Source organism: Coturnix japonica, chromosome 2, assembly GCF_001577835.2.
Source record: "Coturnix japonica isolate 7356 chromosome 2, Coturnix japonica 2.1, whole genome shotgun sequence".
NCBI classification, from domain to species: domain Eukaryota; kingdom Metazoa; phylum Chordata; class Aves; order Galliformes; family Phasianidae; genus Coturnix; species Coturnix japonica.
In genome coordinates, this window is record NC_029517.1 from 126,467,375 (window position 1) to 126,476,052 (window position 8,678).

At 38.6% G+C, this 8,678-nt stretch overlaps 1 long non-coding RNA gene across 2 annotated transcripts; it reads left to right on the top strand.

The window, feature by feature from the left end:
• Positions 1-529: 529 nt before the first annotated feature.
• Positions 530-7,441, top strand: LOC107310552. 2 transcript variants are annotated; one of them, XR_001553634.2, is made up of 5 exons: positions 530-904; positions 1,451-1,609; positions 4,638-4,718; positions 5,527-5,664; positions 6,971-7,441. It is a non-coding gene; the product is annotated as an uncharacterized LOC107310552 (long non-coding RNA). The 2 variants fall into 2 exon arrangements; XR_001553632.2 differs by lacking the exon at positions 1,451-1,609 and adding an exon at positions 1,870-2,021.
• Positions 7,442-8,678: the final 1,237 nt, after the last annotated feature.

Sequence of the window (8,678 nt, forward strand, 5' to 3'; positions counted from 1 at the left end):
ACGATGAGCAGAATGAGACTTAATCCTTCTTTTGTTTCATAGCTTTTCATTTTTGTTGGTGAAAGTAGTGAAATTTTTGAAACCAGTCACTGAGGCTTAAGAGTACCTGAGGTTAAGCCTCTGCTTCCGTGTACCACAGAAAGGAAACAGACTCTTGAATTCGCGCCCAGCAAGGCGGTATGCAACAAAACTGATCACTGTCCAGGTGGTTAACTGTGCAAATTCACAGGGAAAGACTAAAGATTTGTTTTACTTCAGGCTTAACTGTATTATTTTCCTTTTACAGCCCTTCTTTGTTTTTTGTGTGTTCCCCCCCTTCTTTTTTTTATTTGTATTCTCTCTGGTCAGGTTCCAAGCCACTCACTTCCATGCTTCAGACAAAGCATTTCTCAGGTGCTGTTATCCTAGTAACCTCAGTTAGTAATTGATTCACATATATCACTTTCCTTGATGGCAGTGCTAAGATTACTCTAGGAGATATGAACAAGAAGGGCTATAAATTACAGCAGCACGTTTAGTAGGGATGTGGGATCATAGCATAGCAACAAGTCAGCTTCTTCTTTGCTTATGTTCTCACAGAATTTTGAAAAAAGAGACATAAGCACTCCTCATGTTCTGAGTGCGATTCAAACATACTAAAACACCATTCTTTGAAATATATTAGATACCTGCTGGAAGAGCTAAAATTGGCATATGCAACTTTTGTATCAGTTTGCTTCATACAACATTTAGATATAGTGTGTCTGCTGAAAGAATGAGATTGTGCCATTGTTACAAAGTCCAAGGAGATGTAAGCAGAGGGATGTGGACCTATCCGAAGTGAGCAGTCACCAGTGTTCCAGTCAACACTTTTTTTTGTCAGTCTTCATGAGGTAATGTGTAGTATTACAGCACTCCAGTTCAGGTAGGTGAGATCAAACAATTGAAAAAATTCAGAGCTAAATCTAGAGATATATACAACAGGGGACAGACCTCAAAACAGCTCAGCTTAGGCTTTATTGTGGCATTTCTTCGACTTGATTTTGATTTTGCTTCAGGATTATTACATGATTCTACTAATCTCCTGGTTTTTTGTTGTTTTTTTTTTTGTTTTTTGTTTTTTGTTTTTTTCCATTCTGTTTACTTATCTTTCCAGTTTTCCTTTCTTCTAAATCTTTCCCATTCATAATCTCCTCCTTACGCTCTATAAGTAAAAGAATCATAGTCATAGAATCACAGAATGGCTTGGGTTGGAAGGTACCTCAAGGATCCTCAAGCTCCAGTCCCCTTGCTGCAGGCAGGGACACCAACCTCCATATCTAATACTAGACCACACTGCCTGGGGCCCCATCCAACGTGGTCTCAGGGCATCTCAATTGATTCAGTTACTATATTTTTGTTTTCAACTTATTCTACTATTAACAATGCATGTGAATGCCATTTTGTATAATTCATTTTCTTCTGCTCCCAGCTTCCCCACATCTTTGCCTATGTTAAATTAATATACAAAATACAGAGATTGTCCAGTTCTGGGATTTGGAATAAGAAAGGGGGATTTAGATTTTATGATTGCTGGAGCTATTTGCTGAGAGAACATAATTCAGATGAGGCATCCAAGTTCTGAAGAGAGGTAAGTGCCAAACATAAGATACCTTATGAAAACAGGAGCTAGCTGATAGGAAATGCTCAAAAGAAAGACTGTATAAAGAATCTGCCTCTTCCTTGGACAGCAACAGTGAGCTCAGGCAAGTGGGGAGATGCCTTCACAAATCTGGAATTAAGAAACTCAAACTGCTTCCTACCTTCTTTGTATATTTGGGAATGAACAATTAGGTTGCTGTTCTGGTGCCAAGGCAGGTGGTCCAACTCTTGCACTTATTCCTTTCCCAGAACATTCTTTGAAATGGCCTGAGGACTTGGAAGAACTGAGGAGGATTCAAAGTACAGCTACATTCACTTACTGAAGCTCTGTGTCACTTTAGATGCTCATTCTACTACATGCATTTTTTGAAGTTAAGATGAAGAGAAGGCAAGCTAACTGGGTAAAAGTTTAAGATTTTACTCAGATGTTACTATTAAGTGAGAATGGTAGGACTTGAACTGTTGTTTTGTGTTCACTGAGAATTCACAGTGATCAGCACAGTCCAAAGTGGAGTGAGTGATACTGCCCATAGTTCACACATTTTGAGACCTGGATCCTGGCAGGCACTATTTCCTCCTCTCATGTGGTTCTGAGTGAACAGATTGTATTCCGCATGCATGAGATCAGGGCTTGCGCTCCTCACAGATCCTAGTTCTGTCAAAATAAAGGCAAGAAAAGCTTTCATTTGTGTATAGCAATGAAGATACATGTCCCCCGTAATTACCCAATTGTCTGTACAAAGGAACACCACACTGAGATCTGGAAAAGAACTGCATTTTTGGGAACTGTTTTGAAACAGACCAAATTTGAATCAGTGTCCATCTGATATCACTTAGTTGTTGTGGTAGCATTGTTTGAAGTGGTATCTTTCAGCGTTGGCTTGGGCTCATAAACCAGTCAGCAATGTTACATGCTGCCACCCACATTTAACTCAGAGGCAAGCAATGCACAGCTGGAAATAGTCATAGCTCTAGAAACAGCAATAAGACCAATGTGAATGTAGAACTTGCTGACTCATGTCCTTGGCTAGCTTGGTTTTTAGGAATTTCATGGTTTATGAAGGGATGAAATCTAGAACTGCCTAATTATACTGGCAGAGATGTCAGGATCCTGTCTAAAAACTGTCAGTCCAAAAAAACTTGCTCTTTTCTATGTATAGCATACACAATGTTAAGTATTCATCACTGCAGAGCTTTGTGGATTTTTAATTTAGGAAAGATACAGAATGTGTACATGCTAATTGTCTGTGAGAACTGCCAAAATGATTAAAGAAAAGAAATGGATGCTTTATGTGAAACAAACAAAAACTTAACTGCACTAATATGCTGAAGGGTGAGGAATGAAGTTTTTTCTTGAAGTCTAACAACAACACAGCAAAGCAACAAGTAGAAGAGTGTAGAAAGCAATCAAAAGTAAATGGACCGTAAACTTGTAAGGCACTAAGAAAAGTGCCAGAATCTATAAAAAAATAAATAAATCCAGAAGATGAATGACTCTACCTCCTTTTCTGCTACAGCACATTAAAAACAGGATTGTGAAGGTATAACGTGTCTCATCATCTAATTAAGTGTGTGTGTGTGTGTGTGTGTGTGTGTGTGTCCCTTGCAATTTTCTAATAATTATTCCTGCAATTTGTTTCCTTTTTTGCACTATAGTAATAGCATGGTGGATATCAGAGGAGATCCTGCTTCCACTTTAGTGAGTTGTTCTATGCTAATAAGCCTCAAAAATTAAAACAAACAAATACACAAAAACAGTCAACCAAACAGACATATAAAAAACACAATAACTACAGGACAAACATGATGCAGAGGAGGGGAAAGAGGGCTCTTCCCAGGTTAAAAAGGAACAGTTTACAAACATTTCTAAATGGATCATATGGGCCTTCAGACCTTTTGACTTCAGTCATCACAATCAAGGTTACAGAAGTGACAGAGTACCTCAAAGCTGAACATGAAAATTCAAAGCAGGGAAGGTAGAAAATAGCACTTTGGTTTCATAAAACACTGAATCTTTCGTTCCTACAAAGAGGAAATGTGAAACTTTTCAGAATTTCTCATCAAAAACAAAAGGGATGGAAGGTCCAGGAAGACTTAGTCATAGGTCTTTGCATGGAATGTAAGAGACCAGGTTTGCAGATGCTCCAAACTACAAGAGGGGACTTTAACTAGAGTGACATGTGTTCCCTATAAGGGCCTGCAACTCTGAATCAATCCTTGTAATCACACAGTCATACTCAGCCTGAAAAAAACAGCCTTCAGAATTGATGGGACATCTTAGCTTTAATGAAGTGTCATTTTTCACCAGGTAACTGTTCCATAAAACCTGCTTTTTTCACCTTTTCAGAGTCCAAGTTTGCCAGGGTGCAGTGAAGTTTGGCAGCAAATTTTTCTTTTAGTTGTGTTTTGCTGATAAAACTTTTGTGCAACAGCTGCTAATAAAGTATTGGGATTTGAGAAGGGCAATAGAACTTCACCACAAAACAAAACAGAACTGCTTTCAATGCTAACATCTCCCAGCCATTCCCAGTAACATGTACATCTTTTATTTCTTGAATGAACCTTAAATGTTCTTCCTGCAAATGCATTATGGTAGGATGAAGACCTGCAATCACTTTTCCTATTCTCAACTAGCCTTTGTTTTTACACACCACTCACTCCAAAACTAACAACAAGAAAGGTCAGGTAGGTCACACTTAGCTAGCCCCTAATGCCAGAGCATATTATCACAGAGAGAGAATATAATTATCTTTTCAAGAGTGGCAATTTATAAGAATACCCCCCATCAATTCTGTTTAGCATTCAACACTGGCAGTGTGGCAGAAGCCAAGCCATTAAAACAGCAAGGCCAAGTTACCTTAATAAGCTTAAAACTAATGTGAAATTCTGAAGGTTTTTGTGTCAGCTGAAACACTCAAAACACTGAAATTTGAAGAAAATACACTTGCAAAATGTTTCACTATAATGCCCTAATGTGAAAATATGCATTTGGTTAAGATGTTCTCTTTGCATTTCAGGAGACCTTACACATGTAATGGATAACAAATAAATAGTATTACTATGAGGCAGAATGCTGAGAGTACCATTTCTTCAGACAAGTGAGTTTTTATATACAGGAAGAAAATTCTTCTCTTTATCATTAAACCTATTTATTTGTGTAGGTTAAATCAGAAGTAGTGAGAAATTAAGTCAACAGTTAGAAAGGAGATAGTTAAAACTTGGTATACCTCTGTTTCTGGGTGCCTAATGAAAGTACTCAGAATTATTTCCTGAAGTATTCAATTGTGGTCTGGCTTAAGCCCAGACCTCCTCTCTCCCAGGTCTGTGCTTTAGCCACAAGACCAGTCCCCAGCCCCTTAACAGTGAATAAAATGAAATTATATAGATAATGAAAGTCTTCATTTTGGTGTATATGGACTAACACTGAAAGTATCCTGGATCACCAACAAAGAGCCCATACACTACAAATACTTATTTCCTATCAAGCTATATCCACAGAACCACTTTTATGCCAAGTTAACTTTCCTATATGTAATGGTCTCCAGTTCCTGCAGTGAGTGAAATGGTCTTGAACTTGATCATCTGCAACTTTTATGCTCCAATAGTCTGAACGTATCTCACTGTCTTTTTCCAAGTGATGTCTGGTTTTCTGCTATTTGTCTCAAAACTATAAAATCCTTTTTTTCTGATGGATTCACAGCTGAAAATCTCTGAAGCTTTCCTTGTATTGTCAAAGGGAGAAAATACACTCACTCTGGCATCAGATCCACGGAGAATTCCAATAATTCCCACAGAAATTTAGGCATAAGCCACTTGGGATGCTCACGGAAATGCCATATGGGAGGGAATGAATTGAAGCCCCCTCACTCCTTTCAAACCACTCAAAAAGACTCTTTCATTTTTCAGAGTGCACAGTCAACTCCTGACAGTCAGCCCAGTGTTCAAAGCAGACTTGAACTGTACATTGAATCCAGGAAAATCTGCTTTCTGTTTGTTATCTAGTGACAGAAAAGTCATCAGTTATTTGAGAAAGAAAATATGAAGGTAAGGTGATCTTCATTCTTATGTTCTTTCTTCTCTAAGAATTGCTGATAAAACCACAGACAACTGGTTGGAAATAAATGAAACACCTGTAGAAGAGTCATTGTTACAGGATGCTTGAGAAAAATGAAATACTTCCGCTGCAAATGACAATGACACTTGAACTAACAGCACAGGGTTACAGAGCAGTAACTAACAGATGTATGCACTGCATAAATTATTCTCTCAAGCATTTTATAAGTAATCAGCTCCAGTACATGCTCTCACATGCAGTTCTGTACAGAGTACATGGGGATGTACTCTTCCAAGAAAGAAGTACTAGCCACTTGATTAAAAGCTTTATACATTTTTACTGTCACGCCAGAAAATTAACCAGGTTTTCATTCAGTAATTATTAGAAAATTATACAGAATATATTTTTGTTGTTTTGGGGGTGAGTAGCCAGTAGCCCATAATAGACATTTCCAACTTCTACCATAAAAAGTAGGATAGTTAACTCAGTGTCAGTTGGGTCAAACTTATGGCTAAATCAAGGCCTTTTACATATCACATTCACCTAGAAATTGCTTTCCCTCCTGATCTGATGAGAATATACATCATGCCTTCACTTACATGGTTTAAAGAAATATTGGCCTTCAAGAATGAAGAGCAAGCCAGAAAGTCCCTTGACTGCTTACAGAGAGAGCCACTTGTTAAGCATCCTCAAAGCTTATGAAACTTGTCATTCCTTTTGTTGTTTGATTATGTTAGCACATGAGAGAGTACAATTAATCTCAAGACCCGCATCTGAGACCTGAGGAGCTCATGATATAGCTGGCAAGACATCATACAATAGGAAGGAAGCAAAAATGGATAGATTTTTATGTGCATGGGCTTAAGACAGTGGGATATTTGCCTTACACCATGGAGAAAGTCAGCATCAATGTCAGGATCTGAGTCTGGGACCCACAGATACACTGATCTAAACCTTCTGCTTGTAGTTGCACCCTGCAGACTCAAAGGGAAGGGCTGTTCAGGGCTTACCACTGCAAATCTAACACAAGTCTGAAAAAGAACCAGTTAGTTACTAGCAGTGACCGCACTTCGACCCTTATTTTAAATGCATGTAGCATTAAACATTAACCAGGCAAAGAACTAAAACCTTGCAAGGGGCCCGTCTGAAGCATGAATCAACAATAGCATGCAGTGTGCTAGGGACAGACATGCAAACGCCAAAGATGCTCTCATCTGATCTATTCTTAGGCATTCGACTTTTACTTAGAAATCTTTAAATAGACATAACCTACATCTCTGTCCTTCCTTTCCTCAGATTACTACAGAAGGCAAAAGGAATTGCACAGCAAAATAAAGGAAAACAGTGGAATTCAACAGGACAGATTTCACTGTGATCATCTTTGACAACATCATTTTAAAGCATAAAGGTGAAATAACTTTTATTATAGGTGCAGGAAATTTTGGTAACACACTGTCTTTGTTTCCAATTGATGGAGGCCAGAAAAAACCTTGTCTGACTTCTTTATGCACAAAAGTATAATGTCCTTTTCCCCAGCTCACAGGAAGCACCTCCTAATGCCTGCTGTCAACTCATTTGTGATGCATAACCGTAGCTGAGAAGTGGCTAAATTGCCAGTGTTGTAATGCACACATTGTTCAAGATCATCTAACAGTGTCAGCCTGTGGGAAGAGGATGGCTTCAGGGTTCTAATTAAAAGAAATCTTAGGCAATTATGTCAAGTGCTTCCTATTTGTTTTTTATTTAATAAAGAAGGAATGACACAGATAATATTTCCCCCTGCCTTGCCTATTCAATAATGGGGGGGGGGGGGGGAGGAGGCATTGAGTCCTTCAAAGCTCTGCAACAGCCGTAAACAAGTCCCAAATCGATTGCCATCCCCAAGCTCCTTCTCTGAAGGCTTAATGGTATTTTCACATGGGATCCAAAGCAGGCGGTCTTCAAGGAAAGTTATTGCATCTGGTGAAAAAAATAAAGTTGACATTTTTTGACAAGACCCTTAAGTACACCTCCCCCAAGAGAGTTGTAACATAGAAGAGGCTGAGCAGGTGGTAATAATCAGCATTACATACATTTGAGCATTTTCTATAACATGGATTACCATGGAATTCCTTCCTCCCCCTCCTCTCCTTGGGGAGACTTGTACAAATTGCAAGCATTTTCAAGGCCCTTTGATAAGCATTTCTATCACCAGTTTCACAGCTGTAGCTGGATTGTTTAAAGCATATAAAACATTGCACCACTAGCCCTCTGAGTTTAGGATAGGACAGGACAGGACAGGACAGGACAGGACAGGACAGAATGGATAGGATAGGATAGGATAGGATAGGATAGGATAGGATAGGATAGGATAGGATAGGATAGGATAGGATAGGATAGGAGAGGGAAGAGCTTTCTCTGCCTTAATTTCGCAGATCCTACTTAGTCTATTTTCAAATTGATACCTAAAAATATTCTACAAATGGGGTTCTAATGGTGTTAAGCATCAAGAAGACATTGTGTGCTTAGGAGTAAAGAGGATATACACAGTAACATCTCAGAGAAAGTCAGTAAGGAAATCTAAAGATAACTAAGTCGAGCTTTGTGTGTTTTATAAAAGGCCATGACCAGCTCCAGCTCTCTTCTTGCCTATGACAGAAAGAGGTAAATAAAAAGATTTCCACTATGAGGAAGGAATCTTACAGGGAAGTCAGATGTAACAGTCTTCCTCCCATTCATGCACTAGGTAGGTCTACACTACATATTCTAGTGAGGTCAACTTCACATGGTGAGAAATGTCTCTGTTAAGATGTGATAATGATGCTAATATATGTGTGGTATTAGTAGCTGACACTAACTAATGTTTTTATAATTAGAGTTGGGTGATGCATTTTCACTTAGCGGTGAATTGATATAAAAATACAGTTTCTGGAGGCCACTGAAGCAATTAGGAAACAGTAGTTTCTGCAACAAAAAGAGGGAAAATATGGTCAAAGGAAATAAAGGGTGAAGGAAGAACCTTTAA